The sequence below is a fragment of the Meriones unguiculatus genome, chromosome 6 (genome assembly GCF_030254825.1).
Source record: "Meriones unguiculatus strain TT.TT164.6M chromosome 6, Bangor_MerUng_6.1, whole genome shotgun sequence".
Lineage (NCBI taxonomy): Eukaryota > Metazoa > Chordata > Mammalia > Rodentia > Muridae > Meriones > Meriones unguiculatus.
Window position 1 is genome coordinate 72031540 of NC_083354.1, and position 15098 is coordinate 72046637.

The 15098-nt window shown below is 44.1% G+C and overlaps 1 protein-coding gene across 1 annotated transcript in view; it reads left to right on the plus strand.

Annotated features, from left to right (window-relative positions):
* Znf366 (zinc finger protein 366) overlaps positions 1–15098 on the plus strand; it is a 67803-nt gene that overhangs the window by 3573 nt on the left and 49132 nt on the right. The gene's annotated exons all lie outside the window — the stretch shown is intronic.

Here is a 15098-nt window from a genome sequence, read left to right on the forward strand (position 1 = left end):
CTGATCCAGCTGCTGCCGCTGCTTCCCGCTGGATGCCTTGACAGATTTTTTTTTTTTTTTTTTTTACTTGTGTGGTTTTCTGTTTGGAGATGACAGGGCTGGATAAAGCCAGTGATGAGGTTTAAGTGAGATCCACAGGAGAGGGATTGGTTTCTGCCAATTGTCATATGCCCAGAGCCTAGAAGAGTACACAGCGTAAAAAAGATGCACAATAACTATTTGTTGAATTATAAGTGAAGGGGCTGACAGTGGAGTGTGCTATTTTTATATAATGCCAAATGAAGCAGTTAGTTACTTAAGCAGGAAGAAACAAACAAATCGGCTTGGTTTTTCCACAATGGAGCTCACTGGAATTCTACAGGTTTGTTCCGCTGTAACATACAGGGCTTGTGCTGACACCTACTTGTTCATGGGAGATAAACATGTGTCAGAGAGACTATTGGTTGCGTTTTATTTTCCGTTTGTTTTCTGGGCAGATGATGGGTTAGTAAGCTATTTTTGGCAAGCGAAAGAATGACTATTTGTTTTCCCTGAAGAGCTATGAGCCAGGATTTGGCCTTGAGGGAAAGAGCCCCACACTCTTGCTCACTATTGTGGGCAAGGCTGTGCATGCAAATTTAAGGAGTCTGGTGCAAGCGCCGGATACCATGTTGGGGGGGCCTTGTTGAGTGTGTTTTCTCTTAATTAAAATCTGTGAAGACAGGCAAACAGGGCTTGTGCCAGGCTTAGATCAATCTGGCCAACTTAGAGTGGAAAGTGCATAACAGCAAGTTGGGATTCGGGGTGATGTTCATTCCTTTGACAACAGCTTCTACTATTGTAGTAGAGAGCCTGAAAAAACGTGGTGTGTGTTGATGACTCCTGCCTCCTTAGGACCAGGGCCACACGCAGAAGCCGTTTTGCTCCACTCTCCTGTTTCCTTTTGTACGCTGTGGCTCCGTGTTGACCTCAGGGTATGATGTAAGCAGAGATGGTATTTGTGGCAGGGCCCTCACCAGGTTTGGTGCCTGCTCGGTGCTTCACGCGCTGGAGCCTCCTGCCACCAGCGGCAGCTGTCTTACTCTTGCATCTTCAACTTGCAGAAAGGCAGACAAGCCAGAGAAAGTGAACACTTCCCCAAAGTGATGTCACTTGTGTTCAGCTTCCTCACTAAGAAAGGAAAGGCATTGGTAGCTGATGTACCTTTAAAACGGGCACACCCCTTCAGGCAGGGCCCCCAAGTGTGGCCCAATGATCCTCAGCAGGACATCATCTAACCGCTTGTAAGGGATGTGAGGCCTCAGGCCCACCCCAGACCTGCTGGATGAGAAGCCTTTCAGCCATTGAAGCCCAAATCTCAGTTCCACACGGTTCTGCTCCACGTTCTGATCTAAGCAGCACCTATGTGGGGGTTTCCCCTGCTGTACACAGGGGCATGCAGGCCCTCAGTCCAGCTTTACAAAATCATTTGTTAACTGTGGCCCTGTCTAAGACAATGGGGCTGTCCTTTAACAGCGACATTTCTAGATCAGTCTCTCCTCTGTTCAGCTCAGAGCAACATATTGTGGTATCTCCCAGCAAACAAAATCCTTCCCAAAGGCCCAGATCCTGCAAGGGGGCATGAGTCCAGGGTACTGCTTTTCTAGTCTTTTTAGTCCCCAAAATCAAAGTCACCCAGGGCAGATCCCTAGTTTTGGAAGATAGCAGGAATCTGGGATGGAAAAGCAAAGCAATGCTCAGGTGATTGTCCAAACCAGCAACTCAGGAGAAACTCAAAGACAGAGCAGTGACAATTTGGGGACATGATACTCTAAAAAGGAGTCCCGCCTTTTCAGCAGTCTGAGAACCAATTAAACAACACTGCTGGGTTCAATTTGCAGCACAAAAAAGACATCTAAAAATGAGATAGATAGATGTTAGATAGATAGATAGATAGATAGATAGATAGATAGATAGATAGATAGATGAGAGAGAGAGAGAGAGAGAGAGAGAGAGAGAGAGAGAGAGAGAGATTGAGAGAGAGCTCTGTTAGTGTCTTCTCTTCTCTGGAAATCTCCAGGATGAGAACAGCAAATCCCAGCGTCTCGGGGATTCTATGTCCAGCAGCAGAGCCAAAGGGGAGATGCCAGGCTGCATACCTCACTCCCCTCATCTAGAAAAGTCTGCGGAAAGAATCCTTAGAGTTTCCTTTCTGCTGGGACGCACCGTTCTCTCTCAGAACAGAAATCAAGAAGGAGCTATTGTTGGAGGTTGTGAGGAAAGGAAACAGCAGAAAGAGAGAGGGAGAGGACAGGAAGAGCCTCTGCTTGCAGAAGCTGGGATCCAAGAGGGCCTCTGCCCGGAGGGACACGGTGGCTTCTCCTTCCCTGGCAGTGCAGGGAGCAGAGGAACTTCAGGGGGTGTTCAGCTGTTCTGTGGGGGCAGCTGTTGCCCAGGGCCTGCCTGCCACCATCTTTCTTGCTGACTGGTCTTCTGGCATCCCCTCCATCCCAAGGTTTTCAATGAGGGGGGAAAAAAAAAAGCAGAGAGTAGGACCTTCTAGCATTAAGATAAAAAAGTACATACACTGACCCATTTTGAACTCTCTGAGTAGGAGTTCTGTGCTTAGTCTGTTGAGGTTCCTGAAATACTGGAACGGGACCTTGTGGGATCAGAAGCGTAGGTAAAGTCTTAAGACTTCACGGGTAAGTTCTACAGGGCGGATCCACCATGAGTATCATCTTTTCTGCCCTTTAGAGAACACTGGCAATGCAGATGCAGCCAGGCACCTCCTCTCACATGGCCCATAGCCCTCTTGGTACACCATCATGGTGTGTTCTCCAATTAAAATAAATTTCAAGTAGACAGGGGCACCCAATGTTAAAAATAAAACACATTGTGACTCTAAAATTACAGAACTGTAATCTTTTAAAAGTGAGAGAAGAGGGCTTGGGAGCTAAGGCTGTTTCTCACACAGTGTCTGTCTAGACGAACATGGGGAAGAGAAGAATTCTCATCTCCCGCCTGCAGCCTAGGCTCCAGGCCTGAGCTTGGAGGTTGAAGCGCGTAGCTTTAGAACAGAAGGTTCTGCCCAACGTGTAATTGTTTGGAGGAATGTGAGCCCATTCCGAGGGTCTTCAAAACCTTTCCCTGCCCCAAGATAGTGAAACATGACTTATGCCGACTCCCTCCTTCAGTCTCACGCCTTTAGTGCACGCTTTTGGGGAGGACAGCTTCATGTGGAGCTAACCCACTCTGCTTTCTGGATGGAAAGTGCTGAATGGATTCGTTCTGCAAACGCTTTGGGTACCTTGGAGGGAGAGCTGGTTTACTGCCGACACTTAGTGAACCTGCCACAGAGCCCTGCACATGTCTAGATGAACACACAGCCTATCCGAGGTCATTAGCCTTCACGGAAAGATTAACCATAAGTTATTTATTTGACTTGACATCATAACTGAGAAGGTGGGCCAATTCTTCAGTCCTCTGTGCACCCAAGGTTTACCGTCTTTACCTCTTTTTCTTGGTGGTGTTCACTAGTATTTGAATTTCATGAGGCACCAGAGAGAAGGTGAGAGAGATGCTAAGGGCTCCTGTAAACAACCCATAAGGTGTTTCATCTGCCTACTGTGTGCACTTGAGGGAAGGAGAAGAGTCATGAGAATTAGGTAGTTATTTGAGAAAAACACACTGACATCATGGTGTGTTCTCCAATTAAAATAAATTTCAAGTAGACAGGGGCACCCAATGTTAAAAATAAAACACATTGTGACTCTAAAATTACAGAACTGTAATCTTTTAAAAGTGAGAGAAGAGGGCTTGGGAGCTAAGGCTTTTGCTGCTCTTCCAGAGGACCCAAGCTAGGCCCCACCTGTGTCAGGTGGCTCATAACTGCCTGTGAATCTAGCTCCAGGGGACCTGACACTTTCTTTTGGTCTCCATGGGTACTGTGCCCATGTGCACCCCCCACACACACACACATGAGTGCACACAAAATTATTTTTAAGCCTGGTATGGTGGCACATGCTTTTAAGCTTAGCTCTTGGGAAGCAAAAGCAAAAAGATCTCTGTGAGTTCAAGGTCAGCCTGGTCTACCTATAGAGTTTCAGACCAGCCAGGGTCATGTAGTGAGACGCTGTATCAAAAAATGATTTTTTTTACCCTTAAATGAAAGCACAAAATATTAGAGCAAATGAGAGATTTATGTATTTGAATCTGAGATTAGGAAGGCTCTTTCCAGTTTGACCCAACCAAAGCCTCAGTATCAATGATAGATTTTATTGCATTACAACAAAAGACTTCTTCAGGGCCCAAACTCAATAAACAAACACAACAAACAGTCTGTGGGAACATTTGCAGAGGGCATCACAAAATGCTTAATGGAAACAGAAACACGAGGAAATGGCACAAAACACACACTTCACCTAAAATGAAATGTAGCTGACTTGTAAACATGTGAAAAGTGAACAATACGCATATTCATAAGAGAAAAATACGAACTAAAACCCAGATGTCAGTTCTCACCCACTTGACAGACACAGATAAACACATGGTGCATACTTGTGTCTGGGCTCTGCTGTGAGTGTGACTTAAAAATATCAGATTACTAAAATAAAAATCTTTGAAACTTTGGTTGGACAAAGATGTCTCATTATCACACACGCGCGCGCACACACACACACACGCCATCAAAAGATGAACATAGATAAATTGGGATTTAGCAAAACTAAAACCATTTGTCCTTCAAGAAAACAGATACCACTAAAAAATGAAATGTCACAAACTAGGGAAAAATATTTTCAAAACACTTATCTGGAAAGACGTTATTCTTGGAATATACAAAGAACTGAGTTGAGTGGTGGCGGCTCACCCCTCTAGTCCAGCACTCAGGGGGTGGAAGCAGGTGGATCTCTGTAAGTTCGAGGCCAGCCTGGTCTACAGAGCAAGGTCCAGGACAGCCAGGACTACACAGAGAAACACTGTATCAGAAAAAAAAAAAAAGAAAAAAACAGAACAAACAAACAAAAAAATCAAAACAACAACAACAAAAAAAAAATTATTTGAATTTAATAATGATTTACCAGCCCAACTAAAAATGGGGAAATTCACTGAATGTATACTTAGGAAGATGGAGAGGTAATTGCTCCATTCTGAGAGTGCGGACTTGAATGGTGCTGAGATGCCCTGTACACCCAGCTAACCACTCCACGCCAAGAGGATGGAAAGAGCCAGCAGGGGTGTGCAGCCTGGATTCTTGCTGTACACTGAAGGCATGAATGTAAAGGGGAGCTGACACTTTGGTCTGGATATATACCGTATGATTCAACAGCACTTTTAAAACACTATGTTTAAATGAAAACTCGATGTATTCACAATAGAATTGCTTATAGTAACTTCAGACTGAACATCCAAAAGTCCGTCAGTTGGTCAGTACAGTCTGTCATGTTTATGCAGTGTGCTCGGGCACCGACAGTGGCTTCGGATACATCCCAGACTGTGGGCGCATCTCAGAATCGCCCTCCAAATCAGTGGGGCCAGGCACGGTATTCCTGAAGGAGACCGACATATAGGGAAATGCTAATGGCTTTAGCTCATATAAAATTTCTAGAAGCACAAAATGCTAGAGACGGAAGTTAGATCTACAGTTTTCTGGAGTAGGGTTGAGAGCAGAGAGGGACCGTTTCTTGGATTAAAGGTGTAGCAGCATGCAGAGTGAAGCCTTGGTGCTTGAGACTGATGAAATCATTCTAAGACTGGATTTTAGTAACGGCTGAGCTTTCTAAAATGCATCACACTGAATACTTAAAAACGATGAATTTTATACTGTGTAAGTTATACCTCAATGAAGTTGATTAAAAAACAAGGCGGGGAGACTTATGCAATTCTCTATGTTCTCCTGAAGGAAAGCTCTCCAATCTGTATGGTTCAGGAAAAAAAGTCATGATGCCTCGATGGTGCAGAATGAATCATTTTTGTGAGCAACCAAAAGCCAGAATCTAGTTTGGATTTGTATAAGACATCTCTAGAATGATAGGGTAGACTTGCTAATAGAATTTGGCTTTGGGAAGAAGATTGGAGAGAGAGAGAGAGAGAGAGAGAGACTTGATCCCTATGCAAGCATGCCAAGTCACTAATCTTGGGGCCTTAGCCATGTGACATAGTTGCTGGTCCCTTAACAGAAAAATGAATAAGTTGGACCAATAGCATCTAAGGATGCATCTGGTTTTAAGTCCTGTCTCTCTTTAAGAATGACCTCATGGGTTTCTTTCTTTCTTTCTTTCTTTCTTTCTTTCTTTCTTTCTTTCTTTCTTTCTTTCTTTCTTTCTTTTTCTTCCTTTTATCACTCCATCACAAACTTGTCACAAAAGTCACATCCAAAGCAGGCGAAGCTTCCCAGTTTACTGGTTCCTTCCTCTTAGCAACATGTGAAATCTGGGTGAGCTGGCAGCCTAGGAAGGCAGGGGGCATGGCGGCAAGACAGGATTCGGGAGGGCTCTGACCCCTTGCTAAGGCTGCTTGAGATTAATCCCCGCCATCTTGTTTGCCAGCACTGTCACCGCAGGCTGTTCACCTCTCAGGCATCTCGCTGGGCAGGAATTAGATGGCACCGTGCTATGTGGGTGCCAACTGAGAGCGTGGAGCCTTGTACTCAGTTAGCGCAGTCAGGGCCTCACACCTGAGTGCTGTATGGGAGTCCTTCGATTATGAAGTGCAACTATCCTTGCTCAAAAGGCGGGCGCTTTCCTTGGGTAGATGGGTTGACTTTTTTTTTTTTTTCATTCTAACAACCCAACGGGAGAGGTGCGATGTGAACACTCAAGCTGCCCTCAAGCTGATGTCATGGAGGGGAAGGTCTCTTAGGACTTTGTTCCGTGGGATCAGTGACCAGCCTGGACCTGAAATGGATATGGCTGTGAGCCGGGAGACTGTGGCACTGTGCCGGAGCTTAAGGCAGTTAGGCCATCATGAGCCTCAGTTTACAACATGCCTTAAATTATGTCAACATGAAATGATGTGAAACATTTATATCAGGGTCATGTGTACCTTCGTTCCATATTAGTCACCCAGTCTGAATTATGTCTTCAAATCAAGCAGAGCTGAACCAAAAATCTCTTATCACTGTGAGGTGGACACCTCCTGTTTCAACTGCAGTTTTAGTTCATAGAGAGAAGACCGCCTTAATCCAGATGGTTCTCTCTGGATCCCTGTGACTACAGGCATCTCGCCATACATAGCAACCCCCATCTCCATACCTTGCTACAGAAATATCTCTGATGCCTTTTAAGAGAGGTGAGTGTCCCCCGTGTGCCTGCGAGGTCACACTGATCTCCTTTGACGCACACCCTTAATTTATCTGTTATCAGCTCCTGTTCTTGAACTAGAATTTAGAAAGCATGTTTAGTGCTTTGTTCTATGAATCCATGCTTCAAGGGTGTATGTCTTCACTAATCATACGAGAAACAGGCAGGCCAGGAATGGTACGGCCAACTGTTTTTTGTACTGTCCCAGACAGAAGCCTCTTGAAATCACGATGATTTCACACGAATTCTGTGTGAGGCTTAAAACAACATCTCATATCATCCCTACTTTAGAATTTGGGAAACTGAGGCACAGAGAAAAAGAGCACCTCAGCAGAGGTCAGCATGGTGGATCTCAGAATGTAGCGTTACCAGAGAGTGAGTGCAGGGGTCAGGTTTCCATGTTGGCAAACCAGACGTTTTGGAAGAGTAAGTAGCTGTAGCAGTGAAATCTGGTAATATTATGGCAATTTATTGTCTGCAAATTAGGGTAAAGATGGTACTGAATTCACTATAGCTTTTATTTATTTTGTACATTTTTGTCAGACTCTAGGGTTTGTAAAATACGTTTTGGTTTTTTTTTTTGTTTTTTTTGTTTTTTTTTTTTTCAAATTTATGAAGTGTCCCCATGCTGAGAAGTCTGGGATTCACTCCTGGGGTCAAACCTGAAGTTCCCTAACAGTTGTAGAGGGGTGGCTTGGAGAAACATTATAACACCTGAGCCAACCGTTTCTGTTAAGCCAGAAGGTTGTTATAATGTTTGTTATTTTGATGACAGTGAACTTTTCCATCCTTGATTAAGGTGTTTGGGATTATTTATTACGCTTCCATTTCTTCCTTTGTCTGTAAATCATCTCCAAAATTGTGGTTCCTTTTTTATCGTCTGTATGACCTTGGACAACCTTCCTAGCCTATTTATGTTTTAGAAGGAATGTCACTGCTGAGGCTGCTGGGACAGTCACATGAGCGAGCACACGTGATGTCTCTAACACAGTCTTGTCACACAGGAAACACTCAGCAAATATTGCTTAGGCACCACTTGTCACTGCTTTTGACACATTGTCAAGGCTAAAGAGACATTCTGGCGTGAAATTAAAGAGAGAAAACTCGAAGGAGGAAGCGGGGCAGCTGGAGATGTGCAGTTCCTCACCCACATTTCCTTGGTTTCAGCCAGGCAGTTGAAGACAGGCTCTGAGCAGATGCTCTGTTTGAGGAGTGTTTGGTGGGGCAGCTCAGGCTAGAGGGACAGGCTGTTTCTGGATCTTCAGGTTCAGCTGACTTTCCAAGTTCATATCCCTGATGGATGTGATGTATCAGCCTAGAGTTTGTGTGAGGCACGCTTTTCTCTCCATCACCAATGGCTGTGAGAGGAAACAAACCTATGAGCCCCTCCTGAACTGGAAGAGAGGAGCAAAGGGGTGCTCTCTTGCCACAAACCAAATGCTGAGGGCCACAGTATCAGAGGACCAAAGGGAAGTTCAAGTGACCTTTCAGGGCACATTCTGATAATTTCACTTCCAGATCATCTCATGGATGGATATTCAGCTGTCCTCTATCAGCAACCTTCTGGCTTAACAGAAACAGTAGGCTTGGCTGGTATAACATTTGTGGGGGAGGGAGGCTAAATTATTAATTAGATCTCTTTAACTGATACATAAAAATTGCACATATTACCAGGGTATCACATGACTTGAGGTTTTTGAATACGGGGGAAAAGCCTGATGTTAGAGTTTAAGGGTTGACAACTGTGTTCTGGATTTGGTACAGGCTGACACCGTTTTTTAAAGACAGAATTGCAGGCAAGTCAGCCAATGAAGAAATAAGCAGTTTCTGAGAATTAGTCATTTTTTTTCTAGGGATAATTATTCTCATTGCAGCAGCTACTATTCCTTGGCTGCGGCATGTTGGGGAGGTTCTGTGCTGGTGCTATGGACCTTAAAGGAAATAAGTTCAAATTCAAACCTTCCAGAAAATTAGCAGCTGTATGGAATGGAATCCAAACGAATGCTTCCCCAGCCCTGTTTCTGCCCACTACCATCCATTCTTTCTAAGTGCTCTCTCTTCAAATACTTAAATATAAGGTACCAAGTTTCCAGGCTTCAATAATTCCCTAGCCTACAGGTGACCTCAGCCATGTCCATAGGATGTGTCTCTATGTCTTCTTACCAGTAAATCACATTCATGTGCATGCTCTTTATTTGTTGTGTCCATCATGTTGGACCCAGAACACTTCCTACTCGAGTCATTCTGATGGTATGGCCAGTAAAGAGCCTGTTTTTAAGGTGAGAGCAACCACTGTGGTTGTCTTTTGAAAAGCCTACATGAAAACTGCTGGGGTAGTCGAACAAGAAGCTTGCTGTGAGAATTAGAAAATTATTTATTTAGTTTTTAATCTCCAGCCCCAATCTTATCTCCAGTCTCCTTTCTTCATCTGCACAGCCCTGGGAAACAGCAAAGTAGCCTAGAGGGTTGGCATCTGCCCGGTTATGATGCCTTAAGGCTTTTAATAATCTAAAAGGCTTCTGTCTTGATTGGTTGGGAACTAGCTGGAGTAGAGAAGTCTTCTAGAGTCTGATATTCCTTTCCACAACAGACCAATATTAGGGAGATCAAATGTTAGTAAAACTATTCCCTTGTTTGATAGCTTTTATCTTTCTTACTTTATAGAATATTAAAATAACCCTACATAGTGAGTTTTTTCAATACTCATTTTTTTCCTGCATTAAAAACAAAAACAAAAACAAAAACAAAAAAGCAACCTTGAGGCTTAGAGATTAAGCAATTTGTTATAGCTGGTAAGAAGACAGAATTCAGACCTGAGGCCCCTGACTTCTAAATACATGTTTCTTCTTTGTTTATCAAACTCAGTGATGTAACATACTTAGAGAACCTTGTCTGGCCGTACTAGGTGACCTGTATATGTTACATTCTCTTTCTTGCACTGTCCGTTCTCTACTCCCCAAATAATCACAACAGCCTAAAACCTAGGAATGGGCAGGCAGATGCCCAGGCAGGCAAATGCCATGGGTGCTGAAGAGAGACTTTACCCTCTCGGGCCTCTTCTGTGAATCTTCAGGACAGCCAACAAGGTCTCTGCAATGCTAGTTGATGAAAGTCAGAGTAGTCATTCTAAATAATCCCCCACCATGACACACACACACACACACACACACACACACACACACACATTGGTGATCACACTGTTGGCATGGAGGTGGCTGGCTGGCGGTGGGCAGTGGTGTTAAATTTTTGCCATGAATACCATAGTCTGGCATGGTGGAAAAATAAAACAACCCCCGTGGGAAGGAAACAGCCCCTGTGAGAAGGCCAGGGCCATCACTGCCTTCTGGACATTGCTCCTCCATGCTGAATCCAATGTCCCTTCACAGCTCTTTGGAACAAACCTTGAAAGAGTCTTGTCCTTTGTCACTTCCCTACATTTCTACAAGTCCCTGAAGAGAGGTGTTTTGCCTCTGAGTCTGGAGTTAGTTTCATAAGTAGACATCTAATTCAGTTGTCGCATCCATGTCCTGTTCCTTGGTCCTCTTTTCTCCAATTTGTCAATGATTTGAGCTCCACAGCCCCATGTCTTCTAAACTGATCAACTGAGATTACCCCTTTCAGTACAGAGCAAAGACATAACTTTATAGAGTAATTTTAGGCAGGGGCTTTTTCTCTCCAAAGTAGATTTAAGTGCTCTAAAAATGTTTTGGTGGATTGTTTAATTGATTATATTGATCAGTGAATAAGTCAATGATTGTTAAGTGAGGTAGCCAAAGCAGCAACCTGCTGGTTCTCCCTGAGGAACCTGGGAAATGCTGAAGATTGAGATCTGACAGCCTTTACCATGTTCCCTGAGGTATCAGGAACATGGATGCTAAGCCAGCCAAGGATAGCAGCTTCCCCCAGGGCAGTTGAACTATCGGGAAAGAGGCAGAACTTTTTCCCACTCCCTGACCTCAGCACAGTACTACAGAACACAGAACTTCACAATGCACACCGTGTATTCTGAATCGTGTCTTCTAAGGAACCTATTGAGATGACCCAGAGCCTCCTCTCCCCTTTGGTAAACTTCAAAGAGAAATTTCTCTTCCCAGGGTGGGAATGCCCAACCTCTTTCCATTGAGAGTCTCTCATTTTGCTAAAGGATTTTATGGAATACTGTAACAGGTCTTAGAGTTTATTGTCATTCTTCCTAAACTGAAAGCACACCCAAGAGTAGTCTAGCTTGTGGCTAGGAAGCCCAGGCAGTCAAGGACAACATTTGCTAACAGAAGAATGCACTAATGTTTATTTAGCCCTTGCCTTCTACCACGCATGGTAACTGTGGGCTATCTCATTTTAATTTTTCTGCAGATCCAAAGTGTATTTGCCCAGATAGGTTAGATTATGCTTCAATACAAAAAAGTCCCAATTCTCCACTGGGAAAGAGAAAAGAAAATAAGAATTTATTCTTTGTCTCACTATATATCCATTAAATGACTCATCCATGGCTTTGACCTTGGCATCTTAACTTTGGACCCTAGACCAAACTAACAACTGCCATTGAAAATGTTTCATGTGGCTACAACAAGGAGAAAGAAAATGAAGTGGAGTGGGCGGGAGGATGGGACTGGGAAAGAAGGACAGATGGGGCTACAACCAAGATGTAAAGTGAATAAAAAATAAACAAAAGAAAAGAAAATGAAACAGTCTAGAGAAACAGCCCATGCCACTTGTGTTTATATCGCACAGGCCAAAGCAAAAGGCATGCTCCGACCTACCTATAATGGGAATAAGGAAGACCAGCCTAAAATTCTGGGGAAATGGGTATTTGGGGGAGTTATAGTTCTTGTTTACTGAAGCACGGGAAGGCTAGTAAGTGGTGGAGTTAGTTTTCGAAGCCAGATTTTGTGATGTCCCCTGAGCTTTTTGCCCCTCTGTGGTAGGTGACTTTCACCCCTCTGCATACATGGTGACCAGTCCCCTCCATATGCTCCTGTCAAGCTAGCACTCCCGGGGTTTAAGGGCACGCACGTGCCTTAGAAAGTCTGGGTTAAAGTTAACTCAGAGTCATTGCAGTTTAGTCACTGTTTCCTTTTTCCCATTTTGGACCTTTTCAAGGTCTTCCACAAATCTAGTATAAAGCCATCAGTCATATAGCAGAAGTTTTAGTTTTGAATACATGGCAGGTTTTTCGAACAAATTCTAGCCTTGTGCGTTGTAGGTTTCTTTGCTTACTGTTTTGATTTGTGAAATAATGAGAGAACAGCCACTTTCTCCTCAGTTCAGCAAGACTGCCTGGTGGGTCTTTGAGAGCCTGAAAAAAACCTGGCCAGAAGTCTTCAGTTACTTTTAGAAAACAATTTCTAGAGGGAAACAACACTTGCTCAAAGGAACTGTAAAGCAACAAGACTGGCTCTTAGAGAATCAATCCCAGTGCCTCATCGCCCTGGGGCACAGAGGAAGTGCTCAGTTACATCAATTTATCCCTGACTTTTCTATTCAAAGCATCACTAATAGAAGTGAGAAACTGCAGAAATCCTGAGTTATCTGTAATGGTGAATTTGACTTTAAAGTGTCTGTGTTTCCTATGTTCTGTGGCATACTTGTATTCACCGTGAAAAGGTCTCAAGTTAGTCAACACTACAGAATATGGTATTCTGTGGTACCATCCCTTCCCCAGCATCTCAGCATGTCAGGACAATATACTCTTAACGTCAAAGTGGGTCCCTAGGAAAGGTAAGGGCTGCTGTCAGGTTTGTGGTATGTGGGTGTTCCCCTTAGCAGCTACAGCACCCTAGTAGGCCAAAGAGAAGGAAGCTTGGAAGGAGGGTGTGAGGAAAAGGAGGAGCAGGAGGGCTAGAAGGAGGATGACCACCAGGAGGAACAGGAGGACGAGGTGAGGACAAGGAGGAGGAGGAGGACTATTAAATGACACCTGGAGACAAAAGGAGCCAGGACAGACAAGCTGCAAACATGGTGGAGGAAAGCACATGGAAATAGCTTGGAACAACTTCACTGATTTACACAGTCATTAGAGCACTATGTTTTTGTTTTTTAATTCATTGTATTTTCTTTGTACATTAAAGAAGACAAAGTACTTTGTTAGGAGCAGAGCGAGCTGTGGGTTGAAGCAGGTGGTTTAGCCTTGCTGGTGTCCAGCCCATAACTCAGGGGCTGCTCAACCTAATGAAGCAGAAAAGCACAAAAAACGCTCTCAAGGTGAAGAGGGCAATTTAAGTGGCATGCATTATTAAACAAAAATGTCTACTTCGGAAGGAAACTCTCTGGTCACATTCCGTTGCCTTAATGAGTCATCAACACTTAGAAGAGCCAGTTGTTCAAGTCCCCAGGCAGAGGATCCAGTTGTTGATCGCTAAAAATGGAAAAAAAAAAAAAAAAAAAAAAAAAAGAACAAAGACACCAGGAGGGTTGTAACAATCGACACACTCCTTTAAGGCATTGCTACACTCAGAGGCTGATTCCTGAGCTGGAGAAGGCTCGGTTTACTGGAATGGAAAAACCCAGGGCCAGGAAATTGCTCAGAACCCTCCTGCCTTCCTGTAAGCAGTGAGATGCTCTGCGTGTTGGTTACTGTTTTGGATCAGAATCTCGGCTTTAGAAATTGCTTGAGTCGTGTCCTTGAGAAAGAAGGGAGACTGTGATTGTGTGAGGTTGGGACAGGAAGGGGAGTCAGAGAGGATGTGGAGGGGGAATCCTTTATATTCTGTCTGGAATGAAATTACCACAGTGCTGTGCTGGGAGATTGGGCAGCCAGTTCAAGCTTCGAAAGCTGCCAGGTTTCCTGGAGTGAGTCCCCTGAAGACACAGGCCCATTTTGTCTGTCCAGGATGGGAGGCTAAGCTCAAGGTGAGACATGTCAGGAAATAAAATGGGCTCATGAAGCCTGCATAGCAGAGCAACAGCAAATAAGGACACAGGATGCTGAAGGAAGAGTGAGGGAGCAGAGCCCATTGACTTTGGTAACTTATGCACAAAGGATCTCAGGAGCTCTGACCAGAATCTGGCTAATATTCTGTGATGAATGCCCATGAAGGCTGTCTGGCCCCTCTCCACTCCAGGAAGGAAGGAAGAGAGTACATTAGCTACAAGGGGGCAGAGAGGAGGAGATGTCTCTTCTTCCTTCTTTAGTCTTTTCCTATTGAGAGTCGGTTATATATCATGAAGAAAATGACCCTGAGCTGACAAAAATCCTCATGGAGCAAACAGTCTTTTGAGAGAGCCAGATGTTAAGTAAGCAACTCTTCCCTCTCCCCTGCCCACACTTGTGTACCTGCCCTGGTTGGGGGTTCAGGAGGAAGGGATGCCTGAACTAGCATCTGAACATGTGTGTCACTCCAGCCAAAGGAAGCTGGTGAGGATGGTGCTGTCCACAGTGGGAAGGATGATACAAAAGTTCAGAAGGAGTTGTAACAGAACGTGGGAGGGGGTCTGAGACTGTCGATGCCCTGATTGGATTCAGGGGTTGGGGATTAAGAGTGTATTGGGGCTAGACCAAGAAGGGCTTTTATGTCATCTTTTAGGTTTGCTTTATTTTTTTGTTTCATTTTGTTCTTTGTTTTTTTGTTTGTTTGCTTCTTTGTTTCTTTACTAGCCTGAAATTCACTAATAGACCAGGCTGGCTTCAAAACCAGTCATTTTTTAAAAATTTTTTTCAATTTCTATCTATCTATCTATCTATCTATCTATCTATCTATCTATTTTAATTAATTTACAATTTATTCACTTTGCATCCCAGCTGTAGCTCCCTCCCTTGTCCCCTCCCAAACTCACCCTCCCTCCCTCTCCTTCTCCCTCCCTCTTCTTCTCCCATGCTCCCCCCCCCCAGTCCACTGATAG